Source organism: Paramisgurnus dabryanus, chromosome 24 (genome assembly GCF_030506205.2).
Source record: "Paramisgurnus dabryanus chromosome 24, PD_genome_1.1, whole genome shotgun sequence".
Classification (NCBI taxonomy): domain Eukaryota; kingdom Metazoa; phylum Chordata; class Actinopteri; order Cypriniformes; family Cobitidae; genus Paramisgurnus; species Paramisgurnus dabryanus.
In genome coordinates, this window is record NC_133360.1 from 16,984,603 (window position 1) to 17,008,758 (window position 24,156).

At 41.2% G+C, this 24,156-nt stretch overlaps 1 protein-coding gene and 2 long non-coding RNA genes across 4 annotated transcripts in view; 1 reads left to right on the plus strand and 2 right to left on the minus strand.

Annotated features, from left to right (window-relative positions):
• LOC135729598 (uncharacterized) overlaps positions 1-24,156 on the minus strand; it is a 548,602-nt gene that overhangs the window by 379,370 nt on the left and 145,076 nt on the right. The gene's annotated exons all lie outside the window — the stretch shown is intronic.
• LOC141281589 (uncharacterized) lies at positions 10,011-12,218 on the plus strand. The gene is made up of 2 exons (XR_012335927.1): positions 10,011-10,384; positions 11,232-12,218. It is a non-coding gene; the product is annotated as an uncharacterized lncRNA (long non-coding RNA).
• LOC135729527 (uncharacterized) lies at positions 11,637-13,356 on the minus strand. Its single transcript, XR_010525692.2, has 2 exons — positions 12,918-13,356; positions 11,637-12,572 (listed from the first exon to the last, which is right to left on the minus strand). It is a non-coding gene; the product is annotated as an uncharacterized lncRNA (long non-coding RNA).

The following is a 24,156-nucleotide window of genomic DNA, read 5'->3' on the forward strand; positions in this document are numbered from 1 at the left end:
CGCCATTAAATTGCATTCCTGCGTTTACAATAGAGAACATACGCGGATGCGTGTTCATATCCACCGTTAAGAAACTTTTTTTTTAAACGATTAAAGACATTTTCAATTCATCTTCTGGGGTTTGTTTTAAAATAATGACACCTTTAAATCAACTGTGAAGATGTGGTTATTACACAATAAAATGTAATTCTGTCCGCTCCGGTATAATAGGGGTTTTATTTTAGATTTGGGATTAACCAAGTCTCTGATTAAAACACATGAATGCGCGAACCACCGTTGCCAGAGAACGTACGCTGATGCGCTCTTATGGCGTTAAGAACCTTTTTATGTTTAAGACATTTTGACCCCATTTCCTGGTTTTGTGTCCGCTGTGGATCCCAACCTCTATGTGTTTATTATACAACAAATGCAATTCTGTCAGCATTTCTAGTTTTAGAACGCCTCTGATTTAAACATGCGGGTTTTAAATGAAACGGCCATGTGACTTTTATGACAAAACCTATTCGATCTTAATTTTTTTGTTTTAACATCTAAACGTTTTTATACACAATCCATAATTAAACATCTAGGTGTATGAGTAAGTTTATATCTAATGTCACATGAGCAGCACCAAGTCACGCTTGTGTCTGTGTGTGTGCATCCAGTCTGTTTATGTGTGGGCGTGTTTATGAGCCTGTGTCTTTGCAAGGTGTGTGCATGTGTGTGTGTGTGTGTGTGTGTGTGTGTGTGTGTACCTGGTAATTATCACGTTGTGGGGACCAATTGTCCCCACAAAGATAGGAATACCAGTGTTTTTGTGACCTTTTTGTGATGAATTTACAAATCTAAGACATGAGTTGACACTAGCTACGAGAAACTTTGAACAAATGTATGTAGAGACAAAAGTATGATAACTACCTAAGTTTGAAAAGCAAAAGTTTGTTTCAGAAAATACACATGTAAGAACATCTGATGAATTTACAAATCTCAGACATGAGTTGACACTAGCTACGAGAAACTTTGAACAAATGTATGTAGAGACAAAAGTATGATGAATGCCTAAGTTTGAAAAGAAAACGTCTGACTAAGAAAAAATACACCCAAGAACAATCTAGTGAATTTACAAAAATCTCAGACATAAGTTGATACTAGCGAAGAAAACTATGAACAAATATGAAAAGACACCTAAGAACGTCTGATGAGTTTACAAAAAGCTCACACATAAGTTGACACTAGTGTAGAAATCTATTTACATTGTATGTAAAAGACTAATGTATGAATACTGCCTAAATTTGAAAAAGAAAAGTTTGTTTCAGAAAATACGCGAAACTATGAACATCAGTAACAAACCATAGGTAAAATATAATTTCATGTTTTCTTATTATGCACTGATAGATGTTAACTTAAGTTGAACCTAACCCCTCAGGCAAACCAAGGGTCTGCTCCACTTCATAAAAATCCTGTCATTGCTCCTGTCATTGGGGGGGTTTTGTGCTGTAAGTCGTAAAGCTAAAGACGCTGATTGACGTTAAAACCTAATCTAACCTAATATCAGGTTAGGATGTTTGAATAGTATATTTTTATTTTTTAAATAAGTGTTAAGGTTTACCTAATTAATATATGTAAATGATTTTACTGTTATGTAGAGGTACATCCTATCTGGTGTTGTTGATATAGATAGTTTAATGGTAGCACACAATCATGTTTAACAAAACCACACACACACACACACACACATTCTGGTTTCCATGTTTTATGGGGACATTCCATAGACGTAATGCATTTTATACAGTACAAACTGTATATTCTATTCCCCTTACCTGCCCCATTCCCTAACCCCAACCATCACAAAAACCTTTCTTGTACCTTAGATTTTCAATAAACATCATCTTGTTTGATTTATAAGCTTGTTTCCTCATGGGGACATCAAAATGTCCCCACAAGGTCACAAAAACACTGGTATTCCTATCTTTGTGGGGACAATTGGTCCCCACAACGTGATAATTACCAGGTACACACACGCACACACACGCACACACACGCACACACACACACACACACACACACACACACACACACACACACACACACACACACACACACACATGCACACACCTTGCAAAGACAGGGGCTCATAAACACGCCCACACATAAACAGACTGGATGCACACACACAGACACAACCGCGACTTGGTGCTGCTCATGTGACATTAGATATAAACTTACTCATACACCTAGATGTTTAATTATGGATTGTGTATAAAAACGTTTGGATGTTAAAACAAAAAAATTAAGATCGAATAGGTTTTGTCATAAAAGTCACATGGCCGTTTCATTTTAAAACCTGCATGTTTAAATCAGAGGCGTTCTAAAACTAGAAATGCTGACAGAATTGCATTTGTTGTATAATAAACACATAGAGGTTGGGATCCACAGCGGACACAAAACCAGAAAATGGGGTCAAAATGTCTTAAACATAAAAAGGTTCTTAACGCCATAAGAGCGCATCAGCGTACGTTCTCTGGCAACGGTGGTTCGCGCATTCATGTGTTTTAATCAGAGACTTGGTTAAAGAAAGTCCCAAATCTAAAATAAAACCCCTATTATACCGGAGCGGACAGAATTACATTTTATTGTGTAATAACCACATCTTCACAGTTGATTTTAAGGTGTCATTATTTTAAAACAAACCCCAGAAGATGAATTGAAAATGTCTTTAATCGTTTAAAAAAAAAGTTTCTTAACGGTGGATATGAACACGCATCCGCGTATGTTCTCTATTGTAAACGCAGGAATGCAATCTAATGGCGTGAACAGACTATTGTGCATGAAAAGATTAAGATTTTATTTAGTTTAAAATAAATACCCTTTAGTCTAAAGAATATAGTATTGATGGGACCCCGGTGATTTTGGCATAGTTCATCTTTATACACATACTGAATATTTCATTAAATAATTTGTTACAATCAAATGCTTTATTTTTGTCAGACTGACCATATTACACATTACCACAGTGTTTTTAAAAGACACTAGTTTACAATCAGCCCCCCTGTTGTGAACATTATCTCTTACACACCCCTGCCATAAGATCAGCATCAGAAACTTTTGAGTCTGTTCAGAAAATAGACTAGTTCGATAGAAAATATCAGAATTAAGTTTAACCAGTACATCTAAGATATTTTATTCTTGCGTGTTTTTAAAGAAGTCTCTTGACAAAACAAACGTATATATCAAGTTGTATTTATAAGATACACGCAGTCAATTCACCTAAAATCTAAAATAATACTTTATTTTTGTCAGAGCAAGCAATATAAGACTCTTTGTATAATATACACATATTCACACATGTTTTAAGAAGCCTTTAATTAAAAATAAACCCCTAAAATGAGGTGAAGACGTCTTAAAAACATTAAAAAAGTTTATTAACGTCAGATATAAGTTCTCTGTCACCATCGTTGCATGTCTTAATCAGAGCCTTGGTTAAAGAATCCCCTAAATCTAAAATAAACCCCACTATTTTGCCATAGTGGACAGAATTACATTTATTAAGATTATTTTAAAACGGCATATATGAACACTCACCCGGCGCTTTGTCAGGCATCGCCGGATCTTTAATACGCGTGAAACTATAGAGTAGGTTATGAAAAGATTCACGGAATTCCTGAACCGTTTAAAAATTTATTTAGTTTAGACTATCGTCTAAAGATTGTAGTATTGGCTCAGGTCATTGCTTAAACTATACCCGTATACGGAATATTTAATTAAATAACTTGTGATGTTACAAACAAAAGTTTTAATCATAGCATTGTTCATGATTTGTCTAAATCTAAAATAAACATTTACTTTGATACCGTAATGGTGATTTATTTTACCAACATTGAGTTTTAGAAATCTTTACTCGCTTACAACACGCACCCCTATGAAAGAATGCAGGGCTTGTGAGAAAGGAGGGGTTGATAGATAGAGAAACCGTCGGCAAATGTCGAAACACGAGCTGTCATTAAACATGACAGCATAGGCTTGACATAAAACACACTCAGGAAAAAACAACCCGCTAAATGATATGTCATAAAACGATTACGAACTCGCTGTCTAAAGTTGACAACTTGTACAGCTTTTGATTGATGGTCCCGCCCCCTGTCAAACACGAGCTGTCAAGGGGTCATAAAACGCCATCTGTCAAGGGGTCATAAAACACGACCTGTCAAGACACCATCTGTCAATGGTGTCATAAAACACAAACTGTCAAAACACCATCTGTCAAGGGGTCATAAAACACAAACTGTCATAAAACCATCTTTCAAGGGTCATAAAACACAACCTGTCAAAATACCATCTGTCAAGGGGTCATAAAACGCCATCTGTCAAGGGGTCATAAAACACGAGCTGTCAAACACGACCTGTCAGCGGGTGGGGGAGGGGGTCATAAAAGTTTGACGAATGGTGGCCTGCTATAACTACTCAGGCACAATGATTTTCAGCATGTTACAATAAAATAAGTTTCCCCAAACACTCAGAAGTTTACTTTTTGACCAAACCACACAAGCACATTTAAATGATCTGTAATAAAACAACACGTTTAATGCTTAAACAAAAGAGAAACAGATCAAATGACATGGTTAAGTTTATTGTGTACACCAGTGGTTGTTGTATGTCGGTTAATAAGGACGCTACACAAGCGGCTGTTAAGAACAGTGCGTTTATCTGTTTATAAATTGCACAACTGACATGCACTCACAGCACAACACTGAAGACTTCCTGTCACAAGGTATACATACATAAAGTCCCCACAAGGTGGAGCTGCTGCCTAAGCAGTACAACAGGATACCCTGTAACATCTCCCTTCCTGTAGTAAGATATTCAAACATTAAATGACATTGTCAACAACCTGAACTTGATTAAACTCCCCCTGTTAACTCTGCAAAGAACACCCCAACTGATTAACAGGCTATTATATACCACCGCTGTCAGAACACAATTACTGATAAGACAGCTGTTAACATTGTTTTGTTTACTGGTTCAGTTAGCCCCACTTAAAGGTTCAATCTATCCCGAGGTTTAATTAGCCGGCCACTCCGGGAGTATGACTGGCCCTGCTCCACTCGGTGTGGCGTGCAAATGGTTTGTGAGGAATGGGGTGTCTCTTCACTGCTATCCTCGCTCGCAGCGCTCTCTGCTGTGGCATGTGCATCCCCAGGAGGCTCTGGAGAATGTTCTAGATTCCCTGCTGACAACGAGGGAACTCCCTCTGCTGGTCTAAGATCGACCCTGTTACGACGGTACGTTGTCCCCTCCACATTAACAACATAGGACCTGGGACCCGCCTGCTGCAGGAACACCCCTTTTCTCCACCGGCCAGTCCTGTCCCCAGGGAGTGGTTTCATCCTGATGGGCTGACCGATGTTTTGCTCAGGCAAATCTTTGACTGATCTGTCATAGCTGAGTTTCGCCCTCTGGCGTTTCATACACAGTTTGTCTGGTACCTCATTGATGACCCGGGGCATCAGAAGCTGGTCCGTCACAGGGAGGTGCGTTCTCAGTCTCCGCGACATCAGTCGCTGGGCAGGACTGCAGTGCAGTCCTTCTGAGGGCGTGTTCCTCCAATGAAGAATAGCTTTCCATGGGTCCTCGCCAGCGAACGCAGCTCTTCTGCAAAGGCTTTTTACAATCTTAACTGCCGACTCAGCTTTGCCATTGGCTTTTGGGTGTCTTGGCGATGAGGTAACATGCTCAAAGCACCACTCATTTGCAAATATCCTAAAAGCTCCACATGCGAACTGACATCCACAGTCAGAAATGACCCGGTCTGGTATGCCATGGCGTGCAAATTGAGCCTTGCACCTCAGGATCGTAGTCTCAGCTGAGAGGTCAGGAAGCAGATCGACCTCCCAGAAGTCAGAGTAATGGTCCACCACGAGCAGGAAATCCTTTCCTGCATGGTTGAACAGGTCCATGCTCACTATCTGCCAGGGACGTGTGGGTAGTGGGTGTGACATCATGGTCTCTTTCTGTTGTTCATGTGCGTACTCATTGCACACAGAACATTGTTGCACAAAGTCTTTTATTTCTCCCTGCATGTTGGGCCAGAATAGGGTGTCACGGGCTTGCCTGTAGCAAGCCTCTCCCCCTATGTGGCTGTAGTGGATCCGTCTCAGCATTTCTGATCGCAAAGTTTTAGGGATGATAACACGCTGGCTTCTGAAGAGTACGCCGTCTTGCACACTGATTTCGTCTCTGATGGCCCAGTACCCTCTAATCACTATGGGCGTCTCCTCTCTGCAGTCTGGCCATCCTTCCAGCACGACAGTCTTAAGCATCTGAAGACACTCATCCTTCTCCGTGTGTTGTCGGATTTGAGTGAGGCGTTGGCTGGTGACGTTCAAATAGTCTGTCTGCTGAATTGCCGCGGTGTCGTACTGTTCCTGCTGCAAGCTGCAGACCATTTCCCGGCTGTACTGCGTGTCCGTGCTCTGTGGCGGGGTAGCAGCTCTGCTGAGCGTGTCACTGATGTACATTTCCGGGCCTGGTTTGTACACCACTTTGAGGCAGTAATTCTGAAGCGTGAGGAGCATGCTCTGGAGGCGTTTTGGCGCACTGAGAAGGGGCTTAATGAAGATGGACACCAGCGGGCGGTGATCTGTCTCTGCCGTAATATCACCTCTCCCATACAGGTAGTAGTGGAATCGCTGACAGGCAAACACAATGCTCAGGCATTCTTTTTCTATTTGAGCATAATTTTGCTCTGTTTGGGACAATGCACGGGATGCAAATGCAACTGGCTGTCCTTCCTGCAGCAAACAGCAGCCCAGGCCCGTCTGGCTGGAGTCGCTCTGTATGGTGACTGGTCTGTTGATATCGTAATACCTCAAAACCGGTACAGCTGTAATCAGCTTCTTGATCTCCATAATGGCCGCATCGTGCTTCGGCAGCCAGTGCCACTGTACATCTTTGTCCAACAGCCTCCTCAGTGGTTCACAGACTTCTGATAAGCGCGGCATGAACTTGGATAGGTAGTTCACAAACCCCACAAAACGCTGCACACCTTTAGTGTCCGTGGGGTTGGGCATGTCTAGAACTGCTCTGACCTTGTCAGGGTCAGCTTTGAGGCCCTCGGCTGAAAGGACATGGCCATGAAAGCGGACTTCCTTAACTCGAAATTGCAGCTTCTTCAAACTTAGCCTCAATTTTACTTCCCTGCATCTGTCCATCAGTGCGATAAGATTTGCGTCATGGTCTTGGATGGCTTCTTCCTCTGTGTCGCCACAGCCCACAATTAAGATGTCGTCAGCTATAGGCTCAATTCCTTTCAAGCCCACCAGGAGCTCGTGCTGCTTCCTCTGATACAGTTCTGGCGCAACTGACACACCAAAAGGGAGTTTCAGCCAGCGTTTCCTGCCCCACGGCGTCCAAAATGTAGTCATCAAGCTGCTCTCCTCATCCAGGCGGCACTGTAGAAACGCGTCCCGCGCGTCCACCAGCGTAAAGATACGTGCTTTTGGCAGCTTGTACAGCACATCATCTAGGGTGGGCATAAGGTAATGGGACCGCTTTAGAGCTTGGTTCAGGGGTCTGGGGTCAATACAGAGCCTAAGTTTCTCTGGCTTCTTCACTATGACCAGATTGCTTATCCAGTCAGTGGGTTGTGTGACTGTGACTAAGTGCCCATCCCTTTCATACTGGTCCAACTGCGCTTTAACGGCTGCTTTGAGGGCCACTGGTACATTTCTGGGGGCGCATTGCACCGGGGCAACAGTGCTGTCCAGCTCTAAGTGAAGTTTGCCAGGCAAAGAGTCAATAGGGCCGTTGAAGACATCATGATACGTGCTGATTAAGCTCTCTTTAGTCAGCATGCTCAACTTCATATGCTCTACACTATTCAACTCCTCTGGAATTGTGAAGCGTATCAGACCGAGTTCCTCGCATGTGGATCCCGAAAGCAGTGGCCTCTGGCTGGATTTCACAATTTCAAAGTCAAGTTTATGTTTTTTGCCTCTAATGACACACTGAGTGCTGAACAGTCCCATGGAGTTCATCCAAGCACTGTTGTAAAGTTTCAGTCTGGTCCGACTAGGCTGAAGAGCCGTCCTGGGTGATAGTCTCATTTTGTCCTTGATACTCATCACGTTGCAGGTTGCTCCAGAGTCGAGCTGGCATCTCTGGGGCCCGTTCTGCAGTGGGAGGTTGACAAACCACTTTTTCCCCTGTGTGTTTACTGCTCCTATGCTCATTGCTGTGTAAATCTGGCCCAGATTGCCACCATTATCATCTTGATCCTCTTCAGAGGGTGCATCCATAGTGTGTAACTGGCGTGAGTTTTGGCCTCTTTTCCTGCACACTTTTGCGAAGTGATTGGGGGTGCCACACGAGCGGCATGCTTTTCCAAAAGCGGGGCACTGGTCCCGCCCACGTCTGTGTTGAGAGCCACAGTACCGGCACTCGCCTGTCACTCTCATGCTCTGTGCGGGTTTGACGGTCTGTTCATATGGCCTGCTTGTAGGCCGCCGTCGCTGTTCCTCTGCCATATTAAGGCTTTCTCCAGTTCTAGAGGTGTCCAGTGCCATAGTTTTCAACTTACTGTCCATAATCTCTGCAGTGCGGCAAATCTCAACTGCCATTGCCAATGTGAGGTCTTTTTCTCTAAGCAGGCGGCGCCTTGCCCCCTCATCAGTTATCCCAAGAACAAGCCTGTCTCTTATAAGCTGGTCTCTTAAGACTCCATATTCACATGTTGCTGCTTTCTCTCTCAGTCTCGTAACAAACGCATCAATAGTCTCACCCTCCTCTTGTCTAAGATTTCCAAAAACGTACCTTTCAAAGATGACATTTTTAGTGGGTGCAAAGTAGTCTTCAAGTGCTTCCAGTATGGCCTTTACGTCTTTCTGTTGGTCTTGTGTGAGACCCAGGTTGTGCTTGTATACGTGCCGGCACTCGCTACCCATTAGCCGTCTCAGTGTTGCCGCTTGCACGTCCGCATCTTTCTCAGATAGTCCGGTCGCAAGTAAGTAATCATCAAACTCTGCTCGAAAACTTGCCCAATTGCTGCTCAAGTCGCCAGACATCTTCATCGGCTCCGGTGGCGGAATTGACGACGCCATCGTACAGTCACAATGTTATTCTATGACTGACGTGAGCCGGTTTGCCGCAAACTAAACTTCTCCGTACATAAACAAAACGCGTCGCGTCAGCGACGGCCTACATATGCTCACTTTTGGGTCCTAATCTATCTGACACCATGTTGTATGTCGGTTAATAAGGACGCTACACAAGCGGCTGTTAAGAACAGTGCGTTTATCTGTTTATAAATTGCACAACTGACATGCACTCACAGCACAACACTGAAGACTTCCTGTCACAAGGTATACATACATAAAGTCCCCACAAGGTGGAGCTGCTGCCTAAGCAGTACAACAGGATACCCTGTAACAGTGGTTTTCAATCTTGTCCTAGGGGACCCACAGCTCTGCATATTTTGTATGTCTCCCTTAACTGACACACCCAGTTCTGTTCATGGATCTCTCCCTTAATGAGCTGATGATCTGAATCAGGTGTGTTAGATAAGGGAGACATGCAAAATGTGCAGGGCAGTGGGTCCCCTAGGACAAGATTGAAAACCACTGGTGTACACATATTGAACACATTCGCGTTTCTGTCAGTCTCTCACTCTCTATCTTGTAACTCCTCGTATTCATTTGAAACTTCAGAGAAACATTAAACAACATATTTATGCTTATTGTGTATGATAGTGAATACGCGTTGTTCTCTCACTCTGTCTCGTGCAGTGCAGTAATCCTCGTGTTCATTCATATAAACTTCAGAGAAACATATTAAACAACATACTTTAAAGCGAACCGTAACGTTGCTCTCTCGTTCGTTTGTTCGCTCACTCTCTCTCTCTCTCTCTCTCTCTCTCTCTCTCACTCACTCGCTCTCTCTCTTGCACTAAAGGCTCGTACAGACTACATGACTTTAAAACGTTGGTCCGAACTGTGCGGTTCACACTACATGACTTGCTCTCTGTGAAATCCGGAGTGTTCACGTTGTTGATCAGTTCACACCACACGACATAACGTGACTGCCCCACAACAGGAGGTAACGCACTACACGAGTTGAGAACAACTCTATCACCCGGCGATTCTATCTTGTCCACAAACCACGTTTTGTCACGAAAAATCACGCGATAAAACAAACCGGAAATGACGCGAAACAACACGCGCACCAGTAAACCCACAGAAGAAGAATGAAGACGACGCGCAAAACTTTTGTTTGTATATATAGACTTCAGACAGAAATTCGTGCTGCAAACCGTTTGCGCGATGCAAAGCCGCAAAAGAAAAAAATGAAGAGATGTGTATGTGGAGAGGTGGATCAACACCACACGAGGACAGCAGGGATTTAAGAGTTGGAGGTGAGTACAGCTTGTTTATATAGGAAATATAGCTGCATGCTTATGTTTGGCTATGATCACATTTAAAATATCAACGTGTTGTCTACTTTGTTTAAAAGCTGTGTTTCTTGATCTATATCTACTACTTCATTTAAAAAAAAGAACACCCATAACATTGTGGACATCAGCAGTTGACTGTCTTTGATAAAAGTATTTTAGTAAAAACTATTATTAGAAACAGGGATATAGTTCCGAAAAGCACAAGTAATATTTATTTTTATGTCTATACAAACCTGTATACATTAATTTCATAATTTTATCTGAGCTTACACTATGTGTATATTAAAGTATTTTGTGTATAAACATGAATTATGTTAACACAGCAATAAATATAAAATTACTTCCAAACCTTATATTGTAATATTTGTTATTCTACATGTTGTTTAGTCCCTAGTTTATCTTTATACTTATTTATATGGATTAAGTAAGAAGGGGTCTCATTTATAAAGCATGCGTATGCACAAAACAGTTCTGGAAACATGCGTACGGCAGTTACCACACAAATGTTGTGATCTTTAAAAAAAAAAAAAACTTAATGGGAGAATAGGCTTGCATGGTGGGATCAGAAGATAATTAATGTACGCACACTTGCAGAAAGGGAACATTGCTTTGTCTGTATTTTTTGGCGTATGCCATTTTTGGCTTTTGTGCATACATAGACTTTTAGAAAGGATCCTACACACAGTTTTATAAATGAGACCCAAGGTGTTTGTTCTACATATAACTATGCAAATAAATCCATTGGAAACTGTAGTCTTGAATATATAATAATTTAATCAGTGACATTTGGTGTGTCCTATTGTTTTAGACACCATCAACGGAAGGAGAGTGGCATAGCCGTGGACTTCGAAAGGAAGTGGCAGTTTCCACATTGCTTTGGGGTACTTGCTACCACTCCAGCTGTAGCAGACTGCTGACCAAAACATGGTTGATGGGCAATGGAAGAATCGTGGGACGGGTGCTTTTCAACCGATTAACACCACCTCACATCGCAATTGTATGGCAACAGCAAAAGTGCAACGCAATCTGATGCGGGACTACATTGTCTCACCAGCGTGTAGTGTTTATTGGCAAGTTCAACACATTTTAAAAGGAACTGATGTAGAGTTATCCCTGCAAACAGCAGATTAAAGCCAGTTATTGTCAGTTTAGGACATTCGTTTTCTTGTGTGTTCTAAAGTCCTGTATTTGTAAAGAACACAATGTGGTTCACTTTTTCATTGTTTTAAGTATTCTGTTTATTGTTGTGTTATTATTCAATTAATTTTAATTGCATACAAATCAAAAGGTGCAGGAATGTAACAAATAAAGGCAATCTGCATGTTGCAATTAAGTGCCTTATACTAACTTTATTTCTTGATCCACACTCATTATTCACAGAACATTAACAATGTTTCTATACTACGGCGCTAAACATCAACATATCTGATCATGATAAAAATTTATGGGGATTGTGATGATAAGCTCTGGGCATTTTTACTCAATGTGGATTAATCTAACAGCCAATCACACACAATTATATTACGATATTTATATATCACCCAGCCCTTAAAAGGGCTCTACATAGGGATTTTTGTAATGTTTAATTGTGTTAATGTGGTGCACTGCACGTGTTCTAACAATGTATATTTTGTCTGTCCACGTAATATACATTCAAATGTACTACATTGTTTTCAAGTTGCACAAACAACAATGCAAGGCTATAAAGCACTATTCATATTGGCGTTTTTTGTAAAATATGACAATGTGTTTTATACTTTTATACTTTGTTGCATTAAATGTATTACTTTCGATAGACCATTTATTTCATGAAACAGCACTGGGAAATTCAATCTAAACCCTTCAACAAGTTTAATCACCTTATTGATAAATGTAATACATAGTAAAGTCAATAGTTTGTAAACAAAAACACATCGGGACCGGACCGCACATGTCATGCATGATATATGCATAGGGTAGGTTGTTCAGGTGACAACATTGATCCGCTTCTGTCAGTCTCCTGGGCGTTGTATAGCATCACCATTATGCTTCTTTTGAGATGTGATAAGAGAACTGGGTCTTCAATATTCCTCAATTCCAAAGCCATGGTTCCCAAATGAAGTTAATGTATCCCTAGTTGTTTGTGAGTCCACTTGTGCAACAGTAAAGTCTAAAATCAATAAATAAATGCAATGTTTCCAGTTAATATTTACCTCCACACTTTATTTTATTTGTCTACTCAAACTAAATATGAGAATTTATTCCTTTGTTTACAAGCTCTTTCGACTGGTACAAAAGGCAGATTGTAATGTAACTGAATATCCTCTAATACACAATATATAACAATAAACAGAATTACAGTAAAAAGAATTATACACTTTATAATGTTTTACAGACATATCCCAAAAATAGGATTACGCTAGCTTCTATAATATGCATGTATATGGAAATATGACCAATTAATTTACATTTTACCCTATAACATTTAGATAATGTAATAATAACATTTGCTCACCTGGCTGTTTTACAGCGTTTGCTATTTCTCTCCACCGTTTCTTTTTCTCAGCGCAGTTGTGGTAAATATATGTGAAACGTCATACAGACATTTATGCCTGAGTTCAATGTTTTCTTGGTGACATGCTGCTCATCTTTCCGTGTGACGTCAACCCCTCGTCGGATTGGCTGTAGCTCGTGACATCATAGGAGGTCGAGTCGCGCGACAGCTCCAGATATCTAACAAGCTAGATATTTTTCTGGTGTCGGCGACGCGTCTGCGAGCCGTCTGCGAGCGTCTTTGATGCGTTGTTGGCTCTTTCATACCAACAGATTGGCGAACGTCGATCGCCCGCTAATCCCTCGCGATTTGCACCCGATCACACCCCGACCTGTCGGCGAGCGAACGATTTGCAAATCGGGCTTAAATCTGGCTTAAAATCATGTAGTGTGAACTAAGCATAAGGCAGTGGTTCTCAACTCCAGTCCTCGGGACCCACTGCTCTGCATATTGTGCATGTCTCCCTTATTTAAGACACCTGATTCAGATCATCAGCTCGTTAGGATAGATTCCATGAACTGAACTGAGTGTGTCAGATATGAGAGACATCCAAAATGTGCAGAGCAGTGGGTCCCGAGGACTGGAGTTGAGAACCACTGCACTAAGGTAAGGTTAATCCTTAAGAACGTTAATTCAATCTTTAGAAAGAATATTAAAACTACAAGTTATAAGATTGTAGGCTCCTGTTTGTGTTTGAGGGAATACAAACGCGTCGTGCTGTCAGTCATTCTTTCTCTCTGTCCATTGCACTTGTGAGGCCGTTCATGGTTGGATAGCACAGTTGAAGGGGCGGTATCATTATAAAAAATCCCCTTAATACATCATGGGGGGAGCGAAATTCAAATGACCTATATATTCACATGCTTGCAGAGAGAGCCTAACCAAAACAAAGTTACAGGGTTGCTATTTTTCATGTTTTCTGGGTTGGTAGAAGCACTGGGGACCCGATTATAGCACTTGAACATGGAAAAAGTCTGATTTTCATGGAATGTCCCCTTTAAAAGGAGGAGCTTGGCATCAAAAACAGCTATTTGAATTAATATAAATACTAAGGGCATGTTTACACAACAAATATGTACTAAAAAGTTGCACTGTAAAAAGTGAAAGCTGTTCTACTTAAAAAAACTTACTTTATTTGGTTACACCTAAAAATGTAGTTTTATAGACTTACATTTTTTTACTTTAAGTAAAAAAATTAATATTAACTCTTTCACCGCCAGCGTTTTTAAAAAAAAGTTGCCAGCCAGCGCCAGCGTTTTTCATGATTTTCACCAAAGTTTAAGGCCTTCCAGAAAATGTTCTTCTTTAAATAAATAAACATACAATATACCAAATGAAAGAACAGACCCTCTGCTTTCAAACAAAAAAAAACGTTTCATCCTACCTTTAGTGGTTCTTTTGCAATCAGCTTTTGAATATGGGTAGGTTTTTGCAAAAACACCATATTTTGAGCAAAAAGCAAAAATAATTCCATAATTGTGACGGACTTTTCATAGAGATCCGATTCAGAGCGATCTTTAGAACAGACACGGACATGCAGCAGCTTGCCATAGGGCAATACTTCCGGTTTTAAAAAGTTGCGGATAATAGCGGTATTGCGGAAAGACGGAAAATCTCGTCATTGGCGGGGAAGCGTTTTCTCTTAATTGACGAGATATCTCGTCAATGGCGGGGAAAGAGTTAAAAACTTTTTTTACTTTTCAACTATTACTTCTATTGTTAACACCTAAACATTCTCAACTTATGCCTAGCGTACACCAAAGGATTTTCACAGTCCCAGACTAAAGACCGGCAGTCTTTAGGAATCTAACTGGAGTCTCGGCGCGCTCCCGTAGTCTCGATCGTTAACTGTGAGGTGATAATCTGCAGTCGTCGACCCGATTTATGCCAGTCTTTCTTTAGTCTTTCATATCAAACATGTTTGATATTATCGCAAGTCCCAGCGTAGTCTCATGACGTAAAACAATCAACAACCAATAAACTCGTTCTCCGGAAACAGGAAGCCATCAGTCACAACAAAGAAACATATCGACGGACGTGGAAACACAACGAGCGCAAAGTAGGCGAAAATGGACCGTGGATAAAGAGGAGCGCATTGATGAGCGGTGGGCAGAGCAGCCGTGTCTTTTTGATGTAAACTGCCATGCATACCACGACAGAGTGGATAAAGAAAAGAAGTGGAGCGATATTGCCTGTATGTGTTTTCATGCTAACTCTACCACTCTATTGAATGGCATAACGTGCTAATGTTTTCTGGTATATGCTTACATTCTTCACACCGCAAGCGTGAGCAACGCGTAAGCGGCGCGTGTTTTTTTCGGCGCCCATGTTAACAAGTTAAAGCACAAGCACCGCACGTGTGCGGTCATACATGTGACGCCATAAATGTCATAAATGTGTGTTTCAAACAGTCATGACTTTGAGCAATGTAAAAGAAAGCAATGAAATATCTAAAAACATCAGAAGACTGCGCTGTCATTCACTCTCTGCCCAGCAAATGAGTCCTCATATAGCTTAATACTGTTCAGAGAAACAGATAACGTACATCTATAAATCTAAATCTTATGCTTCAACTGTTGACGGGAAACACGATCGACTGCTTCATGCTGTCATTCACTGAGTGATTTTTTTTATTTTATCTTAAAACTTAAGAGAAACAGATTTAATAATGTGCCAAGGGCTTTTTATGTCTATAATTGTGTATTGTGTCTATATCTGTCATTACACGAACCAGAACAGCATGAAAACAATGTGGGTTAAACAAATCACATCTATATAAATTACACTGACCGTCAAAAACCCTCTTGAAGAGGTTTTGCTCATTAATGCATATAAAATAAAGTAATGTGAACTTGAGATTTTTATACTGTTATTACAGTTTTTCTCAGTTGCTTTGGTACATTTCTCCAATCATACTCACAATTTGCAAAACAGTAAGTGCATTTCTCAAAACAATTCGGACAAGTAGCAAAACACCATGGAAAACCTGCAAAAGCCAGTCTCTTACTCAAAATTCATCTCTCAAATATCTGTGTCAATGAACATGTCATTGCCATCAGAATGACAAGTCAATGTGTCATTGTGCATGGATAAGACAGTCAAATTGTTTAGTCACGTTGTCAATATAACAGTTTACTCTGAAGTGATTTCCTGATGTAAACTATCGCTAAAGTTTTGACGACAAGTATTGTAAATTGTAATTTACACCTTAGTGTAAGTTATGTGGGATCTTGATTGCAAGAGACTAAACAAAATTTACATTTACGCTTTTACTGTTTGTACTGTAATTCATTGACAAACCATGTCATTGCCATACAGAAAGGAAAAGACAGCACTGCATAGCCCAAAGAAAAAAAGTAGAAATGTGAACATTGAACAATATCTTTAGGGAAAACTGTACATGCAGTGCTGTCTTACACTGAAGTCCTTCCTATACCTCCTGACCCAGCAAGCATGTTTGGCAAATTTGGGCTGCCAGTGAAAGTCTAATAGACATCTAACCATAGCCAAAAAATAGACAATACAAATACTTTTAGATCATGTAAAAGAATTGAAAGCAAACACCTTGAACACCTGTTGGAATATCATACATCTTCAAGTTATTTGGGCAAAAATGGCATGTAACCAAATTCAAGGTTATTTAGGGTAGAAGTGGGTTACTCATAGCTGGACTATATTGGGTCTATAATAAGCCGTCATTTCAACATCTCAGTTTTTGCTTGCTGGGGACATTTCTGTCTGTTAGAGAAAGTCAAGATTCACCTGGGAGCAATTTACCAAGTCAGGACAGATTTAGAAAAAACTTCTAATAGAAATTTATAAAAAAAAAAATATGTTTGACCGGCACAATTATGAGAACTGTATTATGAGAACTTGTTCAATAATTTTGCATGTAAAGACTTGTACTATGAACTGATGCCTAAATGTTGTGGGGGGTAAGACTATTCAACAGAGACCCATTATAATACATTTTGATCAACATGACATAAGCAATCGATAATGTAGGAGAAAGCAGAGAATTGTACATAATCATTTGCATGGATGTACCAAAGCATTTGCAACTTGTTCAAAGAAATAAGAAACTGCTTTTTTGATGTGCACAAGTGACACAATGATGTGAGAAATGAACAAGTACTTTTGAGAATTTCAATTCTGATCTGAGAATTGTACCAAAGCGACTGAGAAAAACAGTAAACTGCACATATGCGCTGCAAACGCAGCTGGTGTGAAAGCACAATGGACACGCGCATACATTTTTGTTAAATCACTGCTGAGCATGATGATAAAAAGCTAAAATAATCTTGTTGTAGTCTTGTAAATAGTGTCACTACAAGATTCAGTGTTTGTAAAATCTTTAGTCTGAGACTAAAAACTGTGAACCCAAGTCTTTAGATGTGAGCTGATAATCTTATAAAGTCTTTTCTAAATCTTTTCAAAGTCTTTAGGTGTACACAAAGCATTAAAGGGCCCCTTACCCAAGGTGGTTTCAGCAATATAAAATAGTCTCTGGTAGCTCCAGAATGTGTCTGCAAAGTTTCAGCTCAAAATACACCATAGATATATTATTATACAATGTTAAACATGGCCATTTGTTGCTGCAATGAAAAATGCGCTGTTTTTATGTGTGTTTCTTTAAATGCAAAGAAGTCTTCTGTTCCCTTACCCAGTTGCAAAATAAGGGGTAGAGCGCTTACACACGTGCTTTGGACTAGATCAAAACATGTATCTTTGCAGAACGTTAAATTACGTGCTCTTAAGGCAGAGTCTGTGAGTGACAGGTACAGCTGGACAGTGACCACAGACAACCTCGGAGCAGCTGGACAGCAAAAACCACCAAAGAGTTTCGGGGAGAGATGAGGAGACAATGTGGTAATAAAGGCCAACAGGTACAGCTGGAGAGCGATCACAACCAGTCTCAGTGCTGCTGGACAGTGGAAGGGCAGAGGGAAAGAGAACAGGAATCCGGAGCGGAGGGGAGCGGAGGTGCTATAATCTTAAATAGGAGATGGTAGAGCAGAGGCAGCAGACAGAACAGGCAAAAAACAATATATAGACAAAAGTCAAAATAACGAAATAAATCCACCAAACTGAGAACAAGACTGTTCGAGGCTGAGGCAAGACATAACGATGACGAACTCGCGAAGAACGATGAACACAGGGAGACTAAATACCAAACGAAATGGGGAGAAAATCAGGAACAGGTGAAGGACGCAGGTGCAGGAAATAATCGATAATGAGATCGCCCTTGTGACAGACGCGCACGTGTGGAACTGTCAACGTACAAAACAAACACAAACACAGAGAAGCAAAAAGACAGAATGGTCAATCAGATTGAGATCGTGACAATATGGTCTGTTGTTTAGGTTAAAATGTATGTATTTATTCAAAGTAACTTAAAATGTATACATTGTGCACTGTGTCATGTATGCTCTTACTGTAGTTATTGATGCGCAGCTAACACAATGCTCTACCAACAAAACCATGTGGTTCTGGCCTAAAACTAGAAAAGAAAGAAGCCTGTCTGATTTTGCATTTAAAAATTTACATTACTTGTGTCATTTTGTTATAATAAAATGCCAAAAATACAATCAATCATTCACAGAATCTCTTCCCCTAATTGCAGCATGGCTAATATCTTTTCTGTTAGGTAAAGAAGCTCTTTTTATTTTGTTGACCTTCATTTTTTGCTGACCTGCTTGTGACTTGTTATAACTCCCAGCCGCGTGCAGCCCTACAGAGCTCTGCAGATGTACGCTGTAGATTTTGCACTCTTGTTTTTACTTGTTTAATCGGTGCAGACTGTAGGCGCCTGGCAAATTAGAAATCCTCTGTAAGCTCAATAATTAGCTGCGCACCCTTGAACCCAAGGAAAACTCCTCTGCGATGTGAATAAATTGAAGTTATTTCCAGAATTCCCACACCAGAGAGATTTTGGTGCGTTGACTAGAAAAAGGCAACAGATGTCAATAAAGATTGAGCTTACTGAAACATTTCAAGGGTGTCTGGGTACTGCAGTGCGCAACAACAGCTTAGAACACACTTGTTTTGTTTAACAGCGTAAAAATGTATAATTTTTTTGTTTGAACAGAAAATGCACTCTATTGTTGAAGCTTTGTAGAGTGTATTAGAAATAACCAGATTACAAATTAGCCTATAGCTTTAAATTACTCCGTCAGAATAGGGAAAAGTGATTTACCTAATAACACTTCCTTTGTACAGAGTGTACATGATGGTAAAAATAAGTGTAATTGCAAAAAAGACTACAATAAATTATCATTCTGATTATGTAACTGCAGGAATGTAATTTAATAGGAGTAATTGTCATAATTAGATTATTTACAGCACAGTAGTGCATGCACAGTTTTATGCCGATTATGCATAATAAAATGATAACGTGTGGGGTCATGTAAACGCGTAAACCAGTTTTCGGTGTCGGGGAAAGCACATAAACGGCATAACCAAAAAGCAATTGGCACAGGTAGTTTTTTGCTTCTACCACGATTTTGGGTTGCATGTTAACAGGCTTTCTGGCAGTTTTGTTTACGTGCGCATGTCTCTGTGTGTGAAAGATAAACATCACAAGCGTAAGTAAGCACAAAGTAAAGCATAAAAGTCTGCGCTAAACTCATGCAGTTGGTAGAGAAACTACCAAATTAAAAGCTCATGTTACATTTACAGGTTCTGCAGACACGAGAAGAGATACAACAGTATAGCTTAAAGGCGCTCTAAGCGAATTGAAGCGTTTTAGACCATAAAACATTTTTTGTTACATACCAGAAACATCTACTCACTATCTGCTTGCTGCATGTCCACTTATCAAACTGTAAAAAAACGCGATCTCTGTAGACAGCCCAGGCTTCACAAACGGCAATATCAACAAGTGGCCAAACCTAGCCTCACAAAAGAAAACAAAGTATTCCAGCCAATAAACGACAAAAAGGATTTGGGGGTTGGGCGCGTTCATGAAAGCACGGAAGGGAGGGGGAGGGGGAGGAGTTAGCTACGCTCCGTCTGTTTGAAAACAGTTTTAAACGTCAACAATAACTAACGTCTCACAGATTCGCTTAGAGAGCCTTTAAGACATATTTCCCGCCGGCTTTTTGAATGTCTACAGTATTATAGGTGGTGACGATTACTGCTTGCGAGAAACCTTCATATCTTCCAGAAACCTCCAGAAATGTTTAAATCCTATGTAAACACAGTTTTCTGCAAAGCCGGTTTATTGATTTCCATGTTAAACACATGAAAACAGGTTTCTATAATAAACTTATTCTGTGCATGTAAATGCACTCATTGACAAAATGTTTTGTGCAAAAGGTCAAATTTTCTTGCATCCACGGAAGAATCCAAGATGATCTTTGGAAGAGTCTCTCATCATGTTGGGATAACTCGGATCATCAGGTTTTGTTTAAACTTTTGGACTTTATGGTAGCTCGAGTGCATAATACCTCTACGTCAAAAAAAAAAAAAAAAAATATATATATATATATATATATATATATTTTTTTTTTTTTTTTTTTTTTTTTCAAAAATGGCCAAAGAATATATTTGCTGAAACATATTTTGGAATATGTTTTCAAAAATATATTTTTCACAGATATATTTTAGCCCTTTTTTGTAGGGGAGAGCAGGGGCGAAAGTAAAATTTTTCAGAAAAACTTTATTTTAAAAGATAATGTTTCAGACAGAGATATATTTTTGCTGTGGTCAGTAACTCACAACTATGGTCTATCAATACCAAGTGGAATTTTGTAAAAATGTAAAATGTCTTCTGTATAATTTCACTTTAAACATAAGTGGTGAATTGTTACTTTTGACCCTATCAGCAGGGACGAAAGTAACACACAGGTGCGTCAAAAGTAACACAACAAAACAAGATAGATGTTTGTGTTACACTTGTTTTTATTAAATATACATGACTATGAATATTTAAACCTTGTTTATATGTAACTGCAAAAATATTTTGTAATTTATCTTTGTAAAAAATAATGAAATTACATTTTAAATTTCAGATTTATGTTTCAAAAGCAGTACAAACATAAATTGTTGAGAATGATTTTTTCAACAGTATGAACACTATAAAAATAAAATTTAATTAAATTAGAATAATATAAATTTTCAACATATATAATAGTATAAGCAGTGGGACAAAAGCAACAAGTGTTACGACAGGATCTCCTCACCCAATTTACTTTTATTTTGAAAAAATCAGAGAAGTGAAACTTCAGGATGTGTTAGAGCACTAAATAACCTGTAGATTGATCAGTAATTTAACACATAAAACGAGAAACACAATGCGTTATAAGAAAAAAATGACCGCTTTTGGAATTTACTTATCATGTTTGAAAACACCTTTCCGGACCTAGACGCAGAAAACGGTGAGTTCCCTTTCAATACGGTTCACTTCGCATTGCGTCAGTTAGCTGACGCTATGGGGGAAACTCCTGTTTACTCCGTGACTGAAGCCTATTGGTTAACGTCTGTACAAAGTACAGACCAATGACGTTTGAACCCGCGCGCGGGAGGAACGCGTCCCTATATAAGCGCGGTTCAATCGTCAGGAGCTCATTATTTTCTCCTTCAGCGCGAACCTCTCGCTGCTCCGAAGAAAAAGAAGAAGCCTTACCTCGCCGTTGACAAAAGCCCTGCAGCGGAGTCCAGGCCTAGCGTCTTCCCCTGCCGTTTTCCGGCTGAGAACCGAAGATAGCAGAGTCCAGGTCTAGCGTCTTCCCCTGCCGCTTTCCGGCCGAGAACCGAAGATAGCCTTCGCTTGCCGTGGTACGAGCCCTGTGCAGCGGACACACGCCTGACGAGGTCTCCCCTGCGGCCGCCCGGTAAGATCAATATTTTTAATATAAAGCTATAAGCTAAAAGAGCAGGCGCTGTTGTAATAGCGTCCAGCACAGCGGCTCGGTGAGCCTCTCTGCTATGAATTTCCTCCGAGCGCGTTACCGGTCTGGCACCTCCCACGCCGGGACCGCGCTTATGCTTTGGTTGTCTTATCCATGTTTCGTGCTCCCCCTGCTGTTCCTCTCTCGCCGGGATGAACACACGGCGAGCCATGAGACTAGATGGATGCATAGACAAGCACACACGGACTAACCCCCCCTGTGTTCTGTCACACCGCAACCGTTCATGCTTACAGAGTCCCTTCGCTCCTCTTACATTCAGTGGCGAGATCTCTGGCACATATATTAATCCCCCGAGTGCATCGGGTGATACCGTCACGACGCATGGCTGTTCTGTCTGTGTTGCTGCTCCCCTCTGCCGTTCCTCTCTTGTTGAGATGAACAAGCGGGGAACCGTAGACCTGGATAGATGCATACGACAAGCAAACACGGGCGGTCGGCCCCTTCTCTGTCATAGCACAGCCACTCGTGCTCCACGCTCGCGGAGTCCCTCGCTCCTTTCCCCACAGTGGTGAGGTCTCTTAACGGCTTAGCTAGCACGCGGTATTACGGCTCGCTGCCTCTAAATGCAGCTGTCCAGTGTTCAACGATTACAGAGCTTCATGCCCCTCCCCTCCTGGAGCGGCGCGATCTCATTCGTCTGCTCGATAGGGCCGATTCGCCGCTATTGGAGCACCAAGAACACTCATTATAAGAGAGCTTCATGCCCCTCCCCTCCTGGAGCGGCACGATCTCATTCGTCTGCTCGATAAGGCGGACACGCCTCTATTGGAGCGCTAAAACACTTATTATAGAGCTTTACTGGCCTGAGCCGATCTCACTTCAGATAGCTCATTCTTTGTCTGCCTGGTAATTTCTCTCTGGTTTAGACGGAATCAGAGGCAGAACGAATTTGTTTATAATATACTGAGGCCCGAATACCTCCCTTTATTCAGTCCCGTCCTATATCAGTGCGCTGAATATTGGTACATTCTTATATATATACCCGGTTTTTCTGCCCTTTTAATAAACGGCAAAACCGCGGGCCTCACGGCAGACTTCCTCTCTGCGATGGGTTCAGTCTGACATTAAACCACCTAGACATACTACCCTGCTCCGTGAGCCGTTCGGTCACCGTCACTACTGAGGCTTGTGCACCTGAACGGCTGAGCTCTGGTCTCCGCAGCACAGCTGCATCAACAGAGAACGAAACTGTCTGGGAGAAAAGGGGTTATGTCGCGCCTCGGCTGGACTGCCCTGAAATGTTTTCTGTGTGCTGTTTATCCAAACATACTGTGTAATACTGTCGGCTATGCGACCTCACTATAGTGGCGAACGGTATTTAATTCCTCTAAAAAGAGTAATTTCCGTGCTTACTATACTGTGTTTTGACACCCACGGTTGTACGGTGTCTCTAAACACTTTATCGCCTTACTGACAAGCAATCAGTAATACGCACACACGGCCCGCTGTCCATAATTCTATCGACGCTAGCCGAAAAAACCCCGGTTTGGCCATATACTGTGTATTGACACCCCACGACTGTACGGTGTCTCTAACACCTTTCTGCCAAATTCGCTCGCAGCCCACCTCAGTTTCTCCGCTACGATGCTGATGGCGCAAACGAGCACGGTCTTACGGCTGTTATTCTCTCTTCCTAGAGGAAGGACAGCCTCAGACTTTTGCATGGCTCCAAGCGTTTGAATCGCGCCCTCTCCAGACGGCCACTCAAAGGCTTACAGCCAAGCGGTTTATGACGTTTTTCGGCCATATAGCTGATTTATATTAGCGGATCCGAAGACGCTCACACCTCCGCTCCAATACTCGGAGATATTAAGGGTAATATCAACCTCAAGTGAGCTTGCTACCCGCCACAATAAGTTTCAAAGCTTAAAGCGCGCGCACAGTCAGACACGCGCGGCATCTCGTTTAAGACGGGCACACGTACCCCTCTAACGAGCCTCAGAAAGCTGAATATCGTGGCATTCTGTTCATAAGTCCACTTCAGTTTGACTAAGCAAAGGTCCCGCCCCGAGCCGACGGCCGGGAAGCTTGCTTAAGTTACACACGGCTGCATGAAGTGCTGTCATTACGAGCTAGCCCAGCATTTGCTGTGGGTTGAACACGCTTTACGACGGCAATCAGCCTTCGGCGCGTGGAACGCCGTTTGTCTCATATAAATCACCTTGTACTGTGAATACGGTACATTAAGAGGATGATTTAGCACTGCAGCACTCTCGACCGTGTTATTGTGATAATGCGGTCGGGCAATCTACGGTGGTTTCATTATTTACCGAACCAGACTGAGATCT